Source organism: Gobius niger (assembly GCF_951799975.1).
Source record: "Gobius niger genome assembly, chromosome: 21".
Taxonomy (NCBI): domain Eukaryota; kingdom Metazoa; phylum Chordata; class Actinopteri; order Gobiiformes; family Gobiidae; genus Gobius; species Gobius niger.
The window spans coordinates 2,287,300-2,308,994 of record NC_136872.1 but is presented as its reverse complement, the minus strand read 5'-3'; the positions used below and the strand labels follow the sequence as shown (position 1 = coordinate 2,308,994).

The 21,695-nt window shown below is 42.6% G+C and overlaps 1 protein-coding gene across 2 annotated transcripts in view; it reads left to right on the top strand.

The window, feature by feature from the left end:
- Positions 1-14,278: 14,278 nt before the first annotated feature.
- The window catches only part of kdm6ba (lysine (K)-specific demethylase 6B, a), a 76,537-nt gene continuing 69,120 nt past the window's right edge, over positions 14,279-21,695 (top strand). Inside the window, exon 1 of one of the 2 annotated variants that reach the window (XM_079579556.1) lies at positions 14,279-14,901. The gene's annotated coding sequence lies outside the window, so the exon portion shown is untranslated. Of the gene's footprint in view, positions 14,902-19,350; positions 19,372-21,695 lie in introns of those variants that run through there. The other variant, XM_079579555.1, reaches the window with a different exon arrangement.

The following is a 21,695-nucleotide window of genomic DNA, read 5'->3' as shown; positions in this document are numbered from 1 at the left end:
CATATTATGCACAAATAACGTCAATAAAGCAGCAACTACTCGAAGCAGCCTTTACGATGATCACACAATGAGCCTGGCTTTACACATTTGTGGTTTATTGCAGACTTTTCATCAACAATGAGCTGTAGTCGATTATAACAAGCTAACGGGTAACCTCGAAAAACCATTGTCCACCTGCACAGATAATGTCCGTCTTTGAATCGTATGGGCTCCTGCAGATCCTGGTGTCGTCCATGGGGGTATAGTTAGAGATCCATAGGGCATGGCAGTTGCAAAGAGAGAGCCTCCAAACCGCAGTTATTTTTCAGGCAAGAGCCCCTTCCAAGCGTCTGGTGTGGAAGGTTCGTCTCCAAATAATATCCTGTGTGGCCATTGTTCACAAAGTGATAAACAGTAGCTCCTTTCCAACAATAAAAAATAAAATGCACCGATCGTAGTTTCAATACTGTTGAGACAACGAGCGCACTGTTGTTGTGATGCCACAGACAGCGTGTGGAGGGGGCGTGTCGGAAAGGGTCAGAGGTTCTTAAAGAGACAGAGGCCTATTTCAAGTCATTTGCTACCGCCATTTTGAAAGAGCAATTTTATACAAGGCAGTTCTTCTAATTTACTGCATTGACAGACCAACAGAAGGTTTCGTCATCATTGTAGTGTGCTATAGACTGGTGCTATGTGGCTGAAAAAAGCATAATACCCCCTCTTTAACAGCAGTTTGAGAAGTTTCTGTGCAGCTCAAAGCTCAATTGCATGAAAAAAAAAATAGGCTATATATAAAATATTGAATCTGTTCGGGAAAAAAGTCACAATTATGTTTTCCTGAGCCAGTTGTGGCAGCTGTTTCTGAACATTGGGACAACTTTATTGGTGATATTGGTGATTATGATTATTTGTTTCCTTGATTTGGACATTTACAGCGAAGGATTATCTTTCCAATGACAGTGTTTTCATGTAACACCTGGTTCTGGGCCCACACTGCTGACATGCAGCTCAGAGCCGGTTCATCCTGACACACACATCACACAGTTATAAAACAGCACAATACATCAATGCTGTGTGAAGAATGTTTACAGTAACAGACCCTTCCACTTCCACAGCAAACAGCACCACTACAGTGAAGGGGCTCTGAGTCGTCCCACAGCGCTCTCCTCTTTCATGTCTTTCTTCTTTAATGTCCTCCCACTGGTCTGCCATGAAAAGGAGGAGACGTATAATCCATGTACCAGTTGGCTGCAGAAACTCGGCCTGGGACAACATCACAATAGTGGACCAGCTGCCAAACCTCCGCCGTCTTTTGAACCCACGCCCAAAGAACTGCACCAGCGAGCGGCTCCGGAGTGCTGTGCAGTCGGGTTGTATGGAGTTCAGATGGCGTTCCTGTTCTCCACCAGGGCCACCCGAAGTGAGGGAGTGAGTGCTTCATTCCTCAGGTGTTGGGTTCGTCCTGAGCTGCTGTGGGCCGACCTGAGCAGCGTGTTTTTGGAGGTCGGGGAAAATACTTAGTTTCAATATTTTTAAAATCCGTACAGTTCCTTTTAAGTTTCGTCCGTTAATTGTCTCCTCGTCTTTTGTGGAGAAAATGTGCTGTCACAAAAAACAGGTACAGGTCCTTTAAAGTGCATTTGACACATTAGAAACTGCTAAATATTTGACCCAGTTTTCTTTAGTCTGACCATTTTTGTGATGTTTATAGTTTCACTTCCTTATTGGACACTGGCAGGAAGTGACATAGATGAAGACAACCATGTTATGACAGTGGGAAATGAGTCAAACTGCCCTTTATCTACCTTTATCTATCAGCAGCTTCAAAATCCAAATAAAAATAACATTTCTGCCCAACATTTCCTCATTCATTTGCTGCTTCAATGAAATAAAATGTTAATTATGACTGACAACAGATGTGATTTGACATTTATTTATTGAAGCGGAATAACCCTTTGAGATGAACCATCTCATTTTCAAGGGGGTCCTCATTATCCCTCTAAATAAGTCATATTTTCAAAAGTATTAAAAAGTCATATGCACTTTAAAGGGAATGTGTCTTATCATTGATGACAGACTCCGTGAGACCAGGATGGTCCAGTTCCGGCTCTCAGGATTTCAGGAGTGTGTGTCTCCGTGAGTGAGGTCGTCTGTGTTCACGAGTCTAAACAGAGCCAGTTTTTCCTATAGGCAGACTCAGCAAGGTACGTAGGGCCCCCGCAGCCGCCAGGGCCCCAAATGACTGTATTGTTGGGCTGATTAATCGACGGGTTGTTACGGCTACAAGCTCTGACAGCGCTCACTCACTCTCCACATGCACATGTCTGCTGAAGTGGATGAGCAGGAGAGACCTACCACCTCACCCCGGTCACTCCCAACACGTGAGTGACCCCCGCTCCGTCCCCACTCGGCCTGCCTCCCGGTGTTCGACTCACCTCCCGCATGGTCTCCCATCTCCCACGTGCTGCTCGTCTTTACTGTACTGTATTTGTCCCAAAGGGGAGCTGAATCCGCACGGTTCTCATGAGCGAAGTTACTTTCAGTAACTCCAGTTCTCTGAATGTGCTTGGTGTAAAACAAATTACTGTCAGACTTATTCTCAGAGGTAAGACACAAATAACTGTCAGGAGGTGTAAGTTAGTTTTAACTGTGGGTCAGGGACCAGAGGTGTGAGAATGTGACCATTTAAAAAAGGGGGGAAATAGACAAGTGTCATCCTAAACCCCAGTCTGACGAGTAGGGGAAAGCTGCACAAAAATACCATGAAACGAATCCACCGTGATAGTGCGCCCTCTGCTGGTAAAGACGGATATACGACGGTATTAGGTCTTGGGAAGGAGAACGTGATCTTTAACCGAGTTATTTCATTTTTTGATTTCTTATGAACCAATTTTGAAATCGTAGATGCTTCTGTTGTTTGATAAAGCTAACATGACACATTAATGTTGTTTGATAAAGCTAACATGACACATTAATGTTGTTTGATAAAGCTAACGTGACACATTAATGTTGTTTGATAAAGATAAGATGACACATTCATTTTCTGCTTAAGATAGATTTTATGCTAGTTGTAAATTAGTAAAAACAATAAATAACCCCAATTACATGCTACCAAAAAAATGCATTGCAGGCTGTAAAGTAAATATATAATGTATTCATAATTATGTATTACGGGTTCCTTTTACTTTCTGTGGCAAATTATTGCATATTTTAATTTTAAAGAATCTTGGCCTGGACACTCTTGAGATTTTTAATCTCAACGAGTTTTATCCTGGATAATTAAAGGACAAATCTTTTTTTCTTTTAAAGTTATGGCACCATTATTAATGACACATAGTTGCATGTATATGTCATTCCAGACTAGTTTTGACCGTAGTATTATTATTATTATCATTATTAGCCCAGAATTACAACATTTGATTCATACACATTAATGACATCAGTGTTGATCTTTTGTTTTGGTGAAGTTGACAGAAAGATGCTGCTGAATTTAGGAAACAGGGAAGACCCTGACGGTACAAATGTTATGTTTTACTTTGTTTTTGCATCTGCGAACTAACATTATTAACCCTATGATTTCTCTCCTTTCTTTACTGATTACAGCAATAAAAATGTGATTTTGTTCCAAAATATTGTCTCTGTCCCTTGTTGAACAAATGAACAAATGAAGGCACTGTCCAACAAAATACAATGAAAGGAGTAAAACATACAGTTTTAATTTCATAAAATAACCCAAATAATAGTACATGTAGCCTAAATACCGTCGTGTATCTGTCTTTGCCAGCAGAGGGCGCACTATCACGGTGGATTCGCTTTTCACTGTAGATCTGTCTCGGCTCCGGGTCTGCAGCTAAACATTACTGAGTCTGACGGTGGCAAATGGACAGTGGTTCTCACACAGAGGGGCAGGGCCCAAATGGAGGTCATTATGTTCCACTTCTGCATGGGTTTTCTCTTCGTCAAATAGCCTTGGGATGCGTGCTGTCGTGCCCCCGGGTGGATTTTGGCTTAGGGCCCCAGAAGCGTCAGCGCCGGCTCTGAGTCTAAAGCAGCTAAAGCAGCCAGTTGGTGCTCACTCTGGGTCAAGGACAGATGACCACAGATGGCCTTCAAGAATGGGACCGTGTTCCATAAGGCTGACCTTCAGTCTCCAGTGGGGGCCGCAAAACTGTTTAAATGGACACACCACAAAATCAAGACCACGTGTAAAAGAGATACAGATATGAAGCATACAGCACAGCTTTGTTATGTATTGGTGGAATAGAATTGATCCCATGGTTTGAGAACAGGTTCACAAACCAGGATTTTTTCTCAGAACGTTAAACATTTAACACAGAATTTAGATCAAAATAAGCTATAAAACTATAAGACTATAAAGGTATGCATGAAGGAGAACACAATTAAAAATATATTAAAAATAAAGATAAAATATGAGAAGATGACAACAATTGACATTGATTGTATTCACAGATGTGCAGGAGTATTTTCTGTTATTTACATTGTAGATCCTTCCAAATAGTTGAATGCCTTCAGTGAGAATCACACAATGGAAATAGTGTTTTCTTAGGAAGGATGTTGTACTGCGGTCTTTGTATTGAGACTGTTCCACGTTGGAACTTGGCTTCAGTTGCTGTTGATGGTGCAGCTCTGGAGCAGACTGACCTGATCTGGGGTCAACTGTAGAGTGCACCATGAACCAGCCCTTTCCCAGTCAGTGCGCTGAGCCTGTGAAACTCAGGTCTGCTTTACATGTCACTATAGCACCACCCAGTGGACACATATGTCAATGCAACTCTAAAGGAGAGGCCACAAACAGCAGAGACAGGAAGTAACAAAGTAAAAAGTAAACTAAGGCTCCTTCCGGAACTAGCAGATTGGTAAGAGGGCCCTGTCCCAATACCCACACTGCGCCCTACGCCCCTCTACCAAGTGTGCACTTGTTTGAAGAGTGCAAAAATGGGGGGGGGGCTATTTATTGTTGCAGTATAAATTTGTTGTATTTGTGTGCGTGCTTGTGCGTGCGTGTGTGTGTGTGTGTTCTTGTGCTTACGACATTGTGAGGACATTTTAGCACAGTGAGGACCCTTTGGGTGGTCCTCATTGATTTGAAGGACTGTTTGAGGGTCAAGATGTGGTTTTAGGGTTAGAATTGGGTTTAGAGTGAGTGTCCTCGCTAAGATAGTAGTACACGATAGCGTGTGTGTGCTGTCTGTATTTTTGCATTGAATATGTAAAGCTCTTCTGGGCTGTACTTCCATCCATCCATTTTCTTCCACTTGTCCATTGCCGGGTCGTGGGGGCAGCTGTTGGAGCTGCCACATCACATAGCACCAGCCCCTTATGGCTCCTCCTGCAGGTGGTGGGTCCACAGAAGGACGGCCTCACGATTCTATCTGGGCCTGTTGGTCACTCATAAGGAGCTTCTGAACCGCTCTTTGTCTGACCCGTCACCTAGGACCTGTTTGCCCTGGGAGACCCTACCAGGGGCACGAAGCGCCCGACAACAGAGCCCCCAGGATCATTTGGGTGCTCAAACCCCTCTACCATGTTAAAGGTGGCGCTTCCAGGAGGGGCTTTTGGGCTGTACTCTGTTTTTAAATGTGCTATAGAAATTGACCTTGACCTTGACCGAGTGCATTTTCCCCAGTTTGGCATGACCCAAATCTACAGTAAAGGCTTCTTGACTGGAGCTTACAGCAATAAGCCAGTGTAACGCCTCTGAACGCTAAGACCGACACAAAAGCTTTTGTGTTGCATTGTTGCCATGTTTATGTCACGTTTTTGATGCCTCTTTGTTGCGTTTTCGTCGCTTTTTCACCGCTTTTGATCGCTTTTTTAGTGTCATCTTTAGTGTCATCTTTTTCACATGCACTAACATCTTCGAAACATGAGCAGCTCCTTGACGTTTCTGTTACACAAAGGTCGGCTCCTCTACATTTTACTCTACAAAAGTCTTTCTCATGGAGGTTTAAAATAGATCAAAACACCAGCGGCTCTTTCAGACATTAAAGTGACAGTCTGTAAGTGTAAATGTTCAACAAATGTCATAAATTGTGTATGACTGAGCACCAGGGCCTGCGTTGTGATGTAATGTGACACAAATCAGAATCCCCCAGTGCCATCACTTTGACCAATGAGACGAGCCTTTCCTGTGAACCGGCCTATCAGGTCAAATCAGGAGGAGAGGGGGCGAGGGAATTTGTTTGTTTACTTTGAAATGTCAGTCTTACTCTCTCCTCACTTTGCAATCTTACAGACTGTCACTTTAACAACCGCACATTCTTCATTAAAAAAAAAATCACACAATGAACTCTTTAGCCCCCCCACCTTAAAGGAACAGGCCACCGTTTTCAGTGAAGCCTGTTCCTGGCCGCACCCATCACAAGCTGTGTTCACCCCATGGAGCATTTTGGAAAGCCGTACTTTGGAAAGGTGTTGATACTTTTAATTTTAAAGTGATAGTCTGTAAGATTTTAAAGTGGGGAGAGGGTGTAATCTGAAAGGGAACAATCAAGTCCCGCCCACTGCCCTCCTGATTGGACCAGACAGGCCGGTTCAATAATATTTCATTTGAGTTACTTTACGGGATAATTTCAGGCCCAGGCGTCAATTATAGGCAAACTATTAGCCTGTTAAGTTTTCATCCTTGTTTTTGTTGCTGTTTTGACGCTTTTTTGAAAGAAGCTTTTAGATTTGGGTAATGCCAAACTGGAGAAAATGTGCTTGGGTCAGGTGGGGGTTAAGAGGTCAAATTAGTACAACATTTAAACTTACAGACTATCACTTTAAGTTGACTTAAGTGAGTAAAATCAGCATCATCAAATTGTACTTTAAAAGTTGTAACAAAATAAAACTGTGAAGGTTGTTTTCATGTTTAATGAACCAGTTCCAATGAACCTAAAAGGCTTCTCTCTGCTCACTCCCCAAGTCCTCCCGGCTTTAAAGCTCACTGGCTGAACGCTGGATTCTGAGATTTCAAAAGAGAAATGTCCTGTCCATCCTACTTTTCATCTCATACTTTTATATGGTTCATTTCAGTGTTTCCCAACCAGGGGTACGTGAGCACCTGCTACTTGGAATGACTGAGCAGAATTTCATTTTTACTTTCGAAGAAAAGTTAGTTTTAATTATACTTTTTAGTAAATGTTTGGAATGTTTGACTTTGAGAGTATTTTAGCTTCATTTTGAACACAACACTGCTAAATACTAGGGCTGGGACAAAATATCGGATCAGATCGGAGTACCTTTTACTGCAGTACAAGTATCAATACTTTTTCAAGTATTGCATTACTTTCAAAGCACTTTATTATTATTTTTTCCATTTTCTTCTTCTGAAACACTGAAGAGGCACCAAGAGCCCCCACACCTGCAGCACAGTGGAGGCGTCACAAGAGGAGCTACAGGAAACAAAAAGGGACAAACAAGGAGGTATCTGGGCAAGACTCACAGCTAAGCCCCACAAGGCTTCTGTCTGTTGTTCTGACTAGTGGACGCTCACTGGAGGATAAACAGTCTGTGAAAGGCGCTATAGAAATAAAGATCTTCTAGGCTTGTACAATGACAATTAAAGCACTTACTTATTTTTATCCTGCACTCAATATCAAATGGCATTTGGTTCATACATTTTGGACACATGACTGTTTTGTTTTTACACATTTGAAGGTAAAACTATGACTTTTAATGACTCACTGTATCGTTGTACGTATCGGATCGGCCCGTGAGTATCACGATACGTATCGGATCGTGACTAAAGTGTATTGTCCCTGCCCTACTAAACACTGAGTAATCTTTGTTTAGATGCTCACTTTGTTAAAAGTTGCTTGGTCACATGATGTAATGAAACACGTTACTAAAACTAAAAGGGATGGTAGATGATTTTTGTTTGATACTGTATGTATCTGTTTCTGAAGTACTTTGACAAATTCAAGCAAATGCGTGAATATGGAGTAGATGACCTGACGCCCCCTCCCCACCTCCCTTTTATTCATTTATGTATTTATTCATTTACTTTTAATTAATTTTTTGTATAATTTTTTCAAACGTTAATCAAGAAAAAATCTGGTTAAGGGTGTACTCGGAGTATAAATGAATGCTTTAAGTGGTACAAGGTTCAGAAGCACTGGCTTAGAAAACCAGAGGACTCTTTATGTAAAAACGCTCTCATCTCTTTCAAGTCCCATAAGGTTTTTACCATTTCCAACAGGAACGCGTACGTTTCTGTTTACAACATGGAGACGGAGACTATGTTGTTATACATTTGCAAAACACAGCAATGTATGGTTAAAACAAAGGATTTATGATGTTTTTGGTCATTCCGCCTTGAGATTACTGTGGCCAAGTTGTTTGCTCTGTAATATAAATCAGACTTTGACATAGGTTTTGATATAGACCCGTTCTAGACCCAGTTTAGTCCTGATTTGTTCTAAGGAGGGTCAATGAATATATACTTGGTGTGGAAGTGGGAGAACCACCAGACATGTAGCCCGCTGACCAGCAGATGGTGCTGTTGTAGCGCATGATAAGCATGTGCTTGGCTCTGAAGGGAACATAGAACTCAGGGGTGTCCAAACCAATCAAGATAGAAATATATCATCATCGAGGGCCGTGTATCAGTGAATAAAGCGTCACATCCTGGTTATACGCGGCTATGTGGCCGACTTGGCGACGCCAAACTAAACGTGTTTCATGTGTTTCATACATATTATATATCGTTCTTATTGTTGATATATATTGTTAAAATAAACATCAACATACAATGCAATACACAAAATACAGAATTACAGGAAAGTTTTCCCGCCCAATACCCATTTACAGTCAATGGCACTTCACCTGTTCAGCACTCAACACATTATAATAATCCCATCAGATTTACAAATGTACATCCTGAAGATGACAAAATGTCTCATGCATTGATATTCATCGGGCCTTGATTCTGTTGACAGCTAACCACTTATGGGATGTTTCCCCTGGCAGGTCCCACTCAGCACAGTGCCTGGTCTGCCCTGCTGGACGAGCGTCTCCACTGCCCAGGTCAGGGCTAATCTGGGCTGACCAGGCACATGTTTTGGGACTGACCTCGGGCCGTGGCCAAAGCGCTGACCTGAGACTAACGTGACGTGAACAGAGTGATGAGGACAGCCCTCACCATTAACATGCAGGTCATATGGACTTCATATTTTACAACATCACACCGCTGTTGAAAAAGGATGATTTTGCAGATAATAGCAATTAGCACAAGTTTAGCTGGTGTGAACTTACCTTCATAGTCGTCTTTTAGCTGCTTCTTTCTTGCATTGCCTTGGCTCCTCTAAATAATTCCATAAACTCCACCAAAACAGCCAAAACTTTGAATGGCTGGTCTGTGTTTCCTTCAGTAATGTGTATTCCAGCGTGCGTGTCCGTGGGAGCACCGGCCACAACGACTGCGGTCCTATTGCAAGGGAAATGCTGGAGCCTCAGTGCTGGGTTGAAGCGAATACTACGTGGAAAAACAGTTGAAGCACAGGTACCTCTGTTAAAGGATCTGTATCATGTTATTTTAGCCAGCCCAAAGTAAAGTATTGGCATTTATATTATACATTGTACATCTACCACTATTGGGTACTATTTTTTGTGAGAAATATAAGTATTTTCTGGGGGTATTTCTCCGAGCTAATCTGTACATGGATTATTAGCAGTAAAATAAATACATATATATATCACAGCAATAAGTGAAGTTATTTCACAATGCAGTTACAAGGAGTTGACATCTGAAACACAGCTTCGTAAAAGGCTAACACACAAGCTAACACACACGCTAACACACAAGCTAACACCCGTTTTGATTGACTCACCGCTCTGTCCTGGTCGCTCCATCATATTATGGGACTCGCGTTGGTTATAAAAGTGAATCCATTTTGATTCTGGCAAAGGTTCATCAATCATCCATCAGAGACAGTCACAGAAAAACACTATTTTGGTGAAAGTCGCTGAATCCCGGAAAGAAATTCCAACTTCCGGCGAGTGGCCTCTTCTTTAGGAAGGTTGAATGAAGTCCTGTATTCCCAGACCCAAACGCGCTTTCCTCCATGACATTATCGTTAGGTAAGAAAAAAGAACAGGTGTCCAGAGTAGGTTAGAAAGAGCTCCCTCTTCATGAAGACGCTCAGGGGGTGTGTTTGTTTTCTCTGCAGGGGCAGCGCGGACGCCTCGGGCACTTCTTTTTTTTATTTTATTTTATTTCTTTTTTTATTTCGGTTTTATAAATTAAAATCAGGCCGTAGGGCATTACATTACAGACGTCTGTTTGACACTATGACGTAAAAAACGTCAGAGTGTCACAACTCAGTGGTTTTCGAGCAGAGGGTGGAGCAGCTGCTCAGAGAGCAGGATTCAGGAGGATTGCTGAGAACTGCATGAATGAAGCCACAAACCACTGGGGGTGTTTTTGATCAGGAAGTAGCATAACAACATGGCTAAAAGCTCCAAAAAGTCGATATTGCATGATGTAGGACCTTTAAGTACAAATTGCTTCCTAGATTGAACCCAAAGTGTCAATAAATCTTTGTGCACTGAATAGTAATAGCTTGAAGAAGGTATTTAAGCCATGAGTCTGAAGGGCACGTCCCAACTGCTCATCTTCAGTGTGTGTTGCGCAGGAGAAGGCAGGCCTTTCATCCACAGCCCAGTCCTTTTATGGAAGCCTGTGCTTTATTCCTCTCCTTGGCTTGTATCTGTGTCCTCTGACCTGCTCGCACGTCCTCCTCCTCTCTCCTGTGTGTGGCAGCCTGTCATTAGCTCTGAGCTCACCACTTCGGCCTTCACGTCTGCCCTGCATTTCATTACACTCCGCTTTTGCTCATACTGGAGTGCTGGAGTGGTGGAGCGCTTTGGAACATCTCCAGGGCGATGATTGAGGTTTTAAAAGGACAAAGCCGTGTCACAATCCAAATCTGAGTACAGTCTAGTCTAGTTTCTATTCGAGCAGCCCAGTGTTATATTTTCAATCATTCTTGATGAGATAATCCTCCTGCAAAAACAATCCTATTTCTAAACATGACCTATCTGTGTCCCTCTGATCAATCATTTTTTTTACTGATAACAATTGTAATGAGTTGACTCACAATGACAACATGATGTAATAAAAAAACAGCAGAATAGGCCCCACACTTTGGTAGCCAGATCCTACGGCTAAAACCAACTTGGAAATGATCATAAAAGGCATCTTGCCACTGAACACTGAACAGCTCTACCGCGTACGCCACTCTCTATGTACAGAATGTCATTACAAATTTTGTGAACTGCGATGAGAACAAATGTGCCTTCTTCTGGTGGGGAAATGGAATCATTCAGGTGCTAAGGCAAATACTAGAGGAAAGAAACAGCTAAAAGACGAACAGTGAAGGTAAGCTACATGCAAATGTTATGCTAACACCAGCTGCGCTAACAGCGGCTTAATGCTAATATCGGCAAAATCCCCTTTTAGAACAGCGGTATAATGAAATATTAAATCCGTTTGACCTGCAGGTTAATAGTGAGGGCTGTCCTGTCTCTTGTTGGCCAATCAGAGGCCAGCATCTTTTATACCATAGAAGAAAGTGGTCAGTCAGAACCTCCACATATTTTTCAGGGAGCCTAAAGGGGCTGACCAGCTCTCTCCCCATGATTCCAGGGCAAACATGACTCCGCCCCCTCCTTGCTGACCTCACAGCCTTGTTGGGACATTTTGGCCATTCACCAACCATTCACTACTCCATGTATCTGACCATCCAGGGCTACACGGCTTCATCAGTGAACTGTGAAGACTATAAATGAGTCTTCATGTATTTCTGAGCCACTGCAGCCGTTTCTGCTCATCAGCTTCAAAGAACAGTTTAGTGGAGGCCGGATAGAAGGTTTATGCACAACTGCAGCCTCTGGGTCCTACACCTTGATGTTCGGGGGACTCCAGAGGCACCAGCAGCTTCAAATACCTGTCTGCTGTTCTATTAATCTGATGTATTTGTCTGGCAGAAACCGTCCTCATTGTGCCTTTATCTGCACTTTATCTGTGCTCTGAATCAGCCACAAATCTCAATACAGTACGATGATCACACTTAATCTTTCGTGAAATATCAAAGGTTTTCATACCTAGACCAAGGCACGCAACTATTTCACACTTTTCATCAGCAGAGAGATCCTTTTTCTTTCCCATATTGCTGGAAAATGGTGGTCTGCTTAATAATGCAGAACGTCCTTTTTTCAGTAGTTTTCCCCTTAACTGGGCTTAACCTGAAAACTAATCATCCCAGGCGTCTGAGATTGATGTCAGTGATGCCATTTTATTTTTTATTTTCTTACCTTTTCGACACTGAAATATAATTTGCATAATAATTTGGAACGCAGTTGGCCAGGCACTGAGCTGTGTAGCGTCTGCCAGTGGAAAAGTGGCTAAAGAGACTCCTACTTCCACAATCCCAGCACTGTTGTTGCAGCTCGAATGAACAGTTTTCTGCATTCATTTGAGTTACGCTTATGTCCTGATCTGCAGCTTCAGACAACCCACGTTTGGTTGTAGAGCGCAGTACGAGCCATTACGGTAGCCATTGCTCTTAATGCCCTGACTTATGTGGTACAGATGATTTCCTGTAGAGCACATTATCCTATGGAATAAGACCATTTACTGCATTTAACTGTAGAGTACCACTTCTGATCATTCTATGAATACTTCCTGTAACTCTCATCACATCATCAGTTAAGTAGTTGTTGTAAGCAGTTGTAAATGAATAACTCAATTATGTGAATTTCTCAAATAAACTACTACTAACATAGTGTTGGCCACATGATTGTTTGTGTTTGATTGTTTTAATGTTTGTGAGCTCCTGTTGTGATATTGTGATATTATGATGATATTATACACTATATGTTTCACAGTCTGCAACATACTAATGGCATGTGCAGTGCTCCGTTCGCCGTGGGGCGCCTCTGCCTCCTGACCCTGAAGTCCTCGACCTGCCTCAACCACATGAACCCAGACATTTGTTTAAACCCAGAAATAATAAAGTCATAAGGCTTAATAATAAAGTCATCATGATTAAGACTGTCTTAACTTTATGAGGATCGCCCTGATATTGCAGCTAAAACCCGGAGATAGGGAGAGAGAGGGGGAGAAAGAGAGGGAGAAAGAGGGGAGGGAGATGGAGGGGGAGATAGGGAGACAGAGGGGAGGGAGAAGAGATGTAGAGAGGGAGAAAGAGAGGGGGAGATGGAGGGGGAGATATAGGGAGAGAGGGAGAAAGAGAGGGGGGGAGAGGGAGAAAGAGGGGAGGGAGAAAGAGCTGGAGAGAGAGAAAGAGCTGGAGAGAGGGAGAAAGAGAGGGGGAGAGGGAGAAAGAGGGGAGAGAGAAAGAGCTGGGGAGAGGGAGAGAGAGGGGGAGAGAGGGAGAAAGAGGGGAGAGAGAAAGAGATGCAGAGAGGGAGAAAGAGAGGGGGAGAGAGGGAGAAAGAGGGGAGGGAGATGGAGGGGAGATAGAGAGGGGGAGAAAGGGGAGGGAGAAAAAGATGGAGATAGGGAGAAAGAGAGGGGAGAGAGGGAGAAAGAGGGGAGAGAGAAAGAGCTGGAGAGAGGGAGAGAGAGGGAGAAAGAGGGGAGGGGGATTGAGGGGGAGAGAGAGGGAGAAAGAGGGGAGAGAGAAAGACCTGGAGAGAGGGAGAGAGAGAGGGAGAAAGAGGGGAGGGGGATGGAGGGGGAGACAGGGAGAGAGATGGGGAGAAAGAGGGGGGAGAGGGAGGGGTGAAAGGGAAAGCGAGAGGGAGAAAGAGAGGGGGATAGGGAGAGAGAGGGGAGAGAGGGAGAAAGAGATGGGGAGATAGGGAGGGAGAGGGAGAAAGAGATGGAGAGAGGGAGGGGGGAGAGAGGGAGGGAGAGGGGAGAGAGGGAGAAAGAGATGGAGAGAGGGAGAAAGAGAGGGGGAGATAGGGAGAGAGAGGGGAGAGAGGGAGAAAGAGGTGGGGAGAGGGAGGGGGGAGAGAGAGAGGGCGTGCGTGGAAAAAGTTGTATCGTTTTATTATAATGTGGCACTGAACTGTGAGTAACAGCGAGCACAATTGACTTCCAAAAGTAACTACAGTGTACTTTAGTAGTTGATGTATCCGTGATGCGTTTCAGTCAGTGTGAATGTTGTGGCCTGTTCGGAAGGATCGTGCCCTTTCGGAAAAGTGGAGTTGGGATCCGGGCATCGCTGCAGGCCTCCACTTCAGCGCGTGTCAATCACTGCGGAGGCGGGGCACTGGTGTCCAAGAAGACTTCCACCTCCCCAAAAACCCCAAACCTGCGAGTGGAGGAACGGGGGGGGGGACTCAAGGAGGAGAGAGTGCGCGAGGAGGAAGCAAGGACGCGAAGGAGGCGAGGCGAGGGTGCGAGCGGGGAGGGAACCACTCCGATTCAATGGAATAGAAACTGCGCAGTTACTTTTTCTTTTTCAGTCTGCACTTCCCGCGCGAACGCAGGACACACTTCTTGGAGCTTTTCCGCGCAGTGAAGAGCCCAGGCTCCGCGGGGGGACATCTGCGTCGTTCGGGAATCGTTCGCGGAGCCCGAAACGCTGTGCAATCGTCTTCTTCTACGCGCTCCTGTGACTGTGCAAAAAAAAAAAAAAAAAAAACCCGAGCCCATCCCGTCATGCCATGCTACGAGCTCTCTCCGGTGGGCGTTTATCCGCGTCCACACGCCGCTGTCCTCCGGCTCGTGTCTGCACAGAGCGAGCGCGTGCGGATAACCTGGGTTTATTTCTTTTCTAACGATCTGCTGCGTCATTCGTGGCACTGGCTGGCAGCAGGACGGTACCGACATGGACACGGGGAGCTTTGCAGATTCGGCCGTGCTGCTGCTGCTGCTGCTGCTGCGGCGGCGGGGGCGCCTTGGTTCGGCTTCACGTCACCTCTACAAGTACAGGCGAAAGCCAGGTAATGTGCTGTGGCAAAATCTACAAGCGTTTGCGTAGCTTCTGCTAACGACAAGTGTAAGTGAGTGTGTGTGTGTGAGCGTGTGCGTGCGTGCATGTGTTTGTGGGGAGGGGGGGATTTGTATGCGTCAGTACTATAGTTTAGTCATTTCACGAACACTGGATTTTGGGGGCGCATCAAAGTTCACGTATAAGTTGGTTACTGCAGCGAATTGTATTATTATCATTATTTTATTATTGTTTTATTATTATTTTATTATATTATTATTTTTATTATAATATTATTTTATAATATTATTATTTTTATTATAATATTATTATTTTATTATAATTTATTTTAATATTTATTATGTAGGCCTATGTTGTATTGATTTTATTATTATTATTCATATTATATTATTATTATTTTATTGTAATTATTTATTTTAATATTTATCATGTAGGCCTATGTTGTATTGATTTTATTATTATTGTTTTAATATATTTTCATACTTGTTTATTATTTATGTTTCCTTATTTTTTAGCTCTTTGGTTTAAAATTATTAATATTTTTTATTTTTTTATGTAATTTTTTTTTTTTTAATAGTTCGGTGAAATAAGAATAGAATAGAAAAAACTTTATTGTCTCACACATTCAGGTACATTTGTCCAGCAAATATAATAAAATACATAATGCATTAAATACATTAACTTTACATAACTTTATGCTATGTGTGATTCATTAATTGTTTATAGCTAAGATGGTGGCTAATAGTACAGGCTACATTATTCACACGTTTCAATTATCGGACACATTTCAGAAGAGCACAAAGCCAAGTGATAGAAAGAGTCTGTTGCAAAATGTACGTGATATTTTGAGTAAGAACACAGGTACGATGGTGGTAGAGAAAGTAGGGGCGCTTTACGGGAAGGGGAAGGAGGGCAGGCCTGTTTTTAATCATGTCGCAATCGTGCCCGACTCGTCTTTCATGTTTACGCCGAAGAAAACGACTGACGCTAACGTGGAGCTCGTGAAAAACGTGCCGGACACAAATAAACGACGTGAATACGGTTCTAATGTCAGTGAGTCCGGCGAGAACTGAACCTGCGTCACTTTCTTTGCTAGTGTCATGTGGTGCGAAGTTGTGGCGGGTTTTCTACTGTTTCCAGGAAGAGCGTTTGAATTTTCTTCCCTGAGATTGAGGTGTTTCTTTTTCTTTTTTTTTCTTTTTTTTGTGTCCACCCCTCCGATGATCGGCCCGGAACACCAGAGGGCGCTGTGCCGCTGCGAATCAAACTGCAGCGTCAGCGGAGGTCTGCGTGACACCGTAACCTACATTCGCTAATATTCGAGCAAGTCGTGTTATATTTAACCTCTCGCTCCCCACCTGAACCACGTGCGTTTTCTACAGTTCGGCTTTACCCCAATCGAAACGCGTCTCGACTGTAGTGCAGCAGAGCAACGCCTCATTTGAAAGCTAAAGCCTACAAAACTGAGCCGAACTTTTTTGACACGTTTTTTTTGTTTTGCGTTTTAGCCTTGTTTTTGTCTCTTTGTTGTCATGTTGTTATGTTGGTCAGTTTTTGTGGCTTTTTTGTTGCGTTTCATCCTCGTTTTTGTCACCATTATGCTTTTAATTTTTTTTTTTTTAAAGGTTTTGGATTTGGGTAAAACCAAACTAGAGAAAATGTACTCTGTTAAGGCCAGGGTTAAGAGGCTAAACAATATTTCAGTCACAAAACAGGGTTTCCGCAGGGCATTAAAGAGCACGGAAAGTCATGAAATCAATGAACCTCTTGACCCCTGCCTTAACCAAGTGCATTTTCTCCAGTTCAGCTTTACCCAAATCTAACAGGTTACAGCCCATAGGCCAGAGTGACGAGTAAGGATATTTATTCTCGCATTGTTGCCGCGTAGCTGTCACTTTTTTTGACTTTTTGTTTCATTGTGTTTTTGTCACATTTTTTGCCAGATTTTCGTCAAACATTTGTGTCACTTTTTCAACACTTTTTTTGTTGCTTGGTCTGGAACAGCGGCTCCCAAACCTTTGTGTGTTGTGTACCCCTTCTATTGGTACTCCGTGTACCCCGTACCTCAAGGGTGTTGATGATGAAATTAGATGGCAAAAGTACTAATTGCTAGTGAAAAAAACAACAAGGTTTTGTGTCTCAAATTCATACATTTCATTCCAGACTTTTATTTAAAGCCACGCCGCGTAGAATTTTACCCAATAAATAACATTTGAATACAAGCATTTATTTTATCACAGATATTTTTAACATTGAAAAATACCTCATAAATGTACAAACAAACATTTATGAGGCTCACCCCTCCGAAGATATGACCGTAAACTTCCCTAGGAGTGGGTCCGTCTCCAGCTCGTCTCCATGGAGATGTGACGAAAGGCAGCAGAATTTGAGATTTAAACTCATCCAAGTCCATTCTTTTATTACACACTGCAGTAACAGCATTATTAGAGTCGTTAGAAGTATGTTTTGTTTTGCAGCAACAGTATAGTCCAAAATGTTACGCAGTGTACCTTTAAATAAATAGCCTTTTCTTTCAAAATGATGATCAAATATTCAAGTTCACCTTTAAAGGAACAGGCCACCGGTTTTCCATACTGAGATATGTTCTTACCTGAGCTTAGACGAGTTGATGCGTACCTGTCTGGTATTTTTGCGTGCCCTCAGTCACGCAAAACGACCAAAGATGTTGTTAGCATTTGACCTCTCCCAATGTATTCCTATTGCTCCAAACGGGGGGTGAAGCTGGAAGCTAACACGCTCTTCCACGATGTTTACAAATCTTAAGAAATGAGTAACGTTGCCACATTTTTGGCAGTAAAATCTAGTATTGGGTAGGGCTGTCACGATAATTACTACATCGATTTATCGTTCAATAAATAACAGGTCAACAATATATTTTTGGCCTCGAAACTTATCGTCTGTACATTAATTAGCATTTTCTCCCAATTTTTTCTTTGAAATATAACTGAAACAAATTGAGTTACATTGTAGTTCATGTTGATTGCAGCTTGTGTGGTATTTTAGGATATGATGATGCACTTTTAGAACAAACGTTTACTGTCATTTTTATGCCTGAGAGCTGACAGTATCGAGTATCGTTAGAATCAATAATATCGTTTATCGCGATACTTTCCTGCCTCAATATATCGAACTTCAAATTTGCTGTCGTGACAGGCCTAGTATTGGGGCATTAAAAATGGCATTACAAAGCATAGACGTCTTCTTGGAGTAACTGTTGGAGTGTAAACGTCTGATTTTAAATGTTATTCCCAAAATGACATCATAAAAGATCTAAAATATTTCATTCTTTAGCTATTATACAAATGAATAAAAGCTTCAATTCATTTAGGGGGTCTTTTATGCATTTTGTACTCATGTTGCTCTCGTTTACATATCAGACTTTGTGCCTTAAAGGAACAGGCCACCGTTTTTACATACTGAGATATGTTCTTACCTGAGCTTTGACGAGTTCTATAGGACCTGTCTGATCTTCACCCGTGCCTTCAGTCACGTAAACACAGCGCAGACGGCGTTAGCATTTAGCCTCTCCCTCTCTCCTCTATAGCTCCAAAACAGGTCAAGATAGAAGCTACCAAGCTCTTCCACGTTTTCCCTATTTAAATATGGTTACGTGAAGTGTTCCACTACAAAGTATTATTACACAAAATTAAACAATGTGGATTTTCTAAGCGGATAAAAGGGGGAACTATATTGTAAGGCGTAATAATACCAGGAGTAGTTTGGCATCCGCACAGTAAAGTGAAGATTACTGCGTGGATTTCGAACTACTCCTGGTATTATTACTAGTTTCAATGCACTTTCACGTTGGCGTATTGATATTGAATTCATTGAGTGATAATGAATCAGTATTTGGAGAGAGAATCTACTCCCGGGATCCAAACGATGATTAACTCTCCGTCTGAGAAGTGAAAGAGACGACCTTGGGTTAGGGCAAAAAAAAAAAAATATTGCAAAAAAAAAATTGAAAATTGAAAAAATAACTGAAAGAAGTTGAAAGAAATTGAAAAAAAATTGAAAAAAATAAAATAAAAATTATAATTGTTTTTTTTCGAGTATGCTAATTTTGTAATCGTTTACTGTTGTAATCGAAATCGTAATCGAATTTTGATTAATTGCACGGCCCTACCTTGGGTTCACTTTTCCCTGGTAATGACGATCCGTGACGCCTGTTCTGTTCTGCCCTCAGGGGGATGTGCAGATGAGGACAGAGGTGTGTGGAGCCTCCAGCTTCTGACTTCAGGTGAACACTACAGCCTCTGCAGCTGGACATCAGCCTGGACATCAGCCTGGACATCAGCCTGGACATCAGCCTGGACATCAGCCTGGACATCAGCCTGGACATCAGCCTGGACATCAGCATGGACATCAGCATGGACATCAGCATGGACATCAGCATGGACATCAGCATGGACATCAGCATGGACATCAGCATGGCCCCCAGGTGAGTGCGGATAAGGAAGCACATATACTGTATCTTCACACTCCCACATTCTTTTCTTAGAAACTGAACATATCACTCCAAATACGTTTTTTGTTGTTGCTTTGAACCATGTTTTAATGACGTTCCCTCGTCTAAAACGTCCTTGGAGTAGATTTAGTTTGGAGTAATCCTGTTTGAGTTGGTTGTTTCTTCTTTTCCGACTGAAACACTTGGATCAGTAGTTTCTTGATTTTGTGGTAGCTGAAAATGAGAGACGGCAAGTGTAAACAGTGATTTTTCTTGGAGCTGTTTGTCTAGTTTTTTCCCCTCAATATCTTAGTTTTCATGTCCTACTATAAAAAAGACAAAGCTCACCCCGTACGATGCTTATTTCATGATGTTTTGTCGAAAGGTGGAGATTTCCTGGTAGTAGCTACAACAACGACCACCACTTGAGTAGCTCTTACAGACTCCAAACTTTACAGGCTTGGACTTAATATTTTGAAGGATTTTTTATGAGTGATTTTTTAATATATATAATTCCCAGCCTTACAGATTATTTCACTTATGATTAATTTATTCAAAATCTTAACAGGATATCCAAAATCTTAGTAACTAGTATACAAACAAAATAATATAATAATTTGAAACCTGTGTTTATCCAATATTTAGATGTCGTCGCTCAAAATAGCATACATTTTGACCATTTTAGGCATAAAATGTTTTATATTTAAATGTAAACATAAAATTGCGGAAAAGTTGCAATACATTTGTCATATTTATGTCAGTAATCCACAGCAGAAGTTTCAAATTTATTTATTTATTCACCTGCAGCGTCTCGCCTTAAGTCTATGAACCATCACTGTACCCTCTCAGCTCTTCTGCACTCCGTTTATTACTTCTCTCTGTCAACATGCTGCTGGCTCGTGTGTTGTGTTTACTTTGTGCCAGCGGAGGGCGCTCACGGCAAATAGTCCTTCCTCCGCATGTCAATCCTGCCCATCAAATCCACTTCCAAATCTGATTTCTCTTTTGCTTTTACCAAAAGAACTCCAGCTACACGTGGACAGCCCAATGAGGACGGCTTGTGTGAATAATACTCTTTATTATAAGTTCAACAGCACATTGATCTTCTCTAATAAACGTGGCGCTCTCACACTTTCTCTCTATTCAGCTGCATAAATGCATTATCTGAATCACAAGCTGCAAAACGCTGCTTGTCTTGGCCTCATATTTACATCAAAAACCTGCTGTAAACATGTTGTAATTAGATGGACCTAATATGATTATACATATACGTGCAATGATACATACAATGATGAGCTGAGACGGCTTCTTTTGACCACCCCAAACCCGCTCCGCCATGAAATGAACATTCCATGACCCAGTCTGACCCGTAGATGGCGGGACCCTCGTTGTTTGTTCCTAGCATGAGAATGGTTTGCTCTGAGCGGGACACACGTGGAGTTTATTTATAGCGACTGCAGAGCCGACGATGTGATTCTCCTGCAGCCTCTTTTAGTTGGCCCGCAGCCAAAGGAAGCCAGGCTGGATAATTCTGATTGCCGAATATGTCTTTCACTCAGACGGTAGAGGCACAAGGCAAGGCACAAAACCTCCAGCCTCTCGAGGTTCGGTTACAGCAGCAGTTAAAACCTCAATTTTGATCTGATAAAGGTTAATCGTGCAGCCCTAATGTGAAGGATCTTGCAGAAAACGTAGCCTAGAGTTCTCTCCTCTGACTGGTTAAAGATCTGTTATCTTACACAGTGCATGCTCTGCTCCGGGGTTTAAGTGTTCGACATCTGTCCTGATAGGCCGGGAGATCTGTTTTGTAGAACCACAAAACCAGGGTTAACCCCCAAGTTTACTCGCTTAATCCCTCCAAAGAACTTCTAGCCCCGAAGATTGTTTAGAGAAATAATGGACATCAAATAGCTGTCAAAGTGCTTCAAAAATGCTGGAAATTCTGTAAGTTCCTCCCCAGTTTTCCCCATAGCCCTGATAGTAGGTTTGGCCACTGGTCTTTAGATCCCGAAATGAAGAAACAAACCAACTCTGCTCTTTCACTGGCAATGACTTGAATTCCAAATGTGAATCTTGAGGTATTTGCTGAAGACGAACCCCGTCGTCTCCCCCCTCCGTCCTGTCTCCTGTCGAGATAATCCCAGTGTCTCTGTTCTGAAGAGCCCCTCCCTCCGCGGCCCTCCCTCTGTGCCCTCTGACCCCTGTAACCCCTGGCCCCTCCCGTGTCTTTGTGTGAGGGGCCGACTTTTGGGGGCCCTCGCGGCTGCCTTCCATCTCTGGAAGGACGCACTGCAGAGAAACAAACCCTCATCGGACCA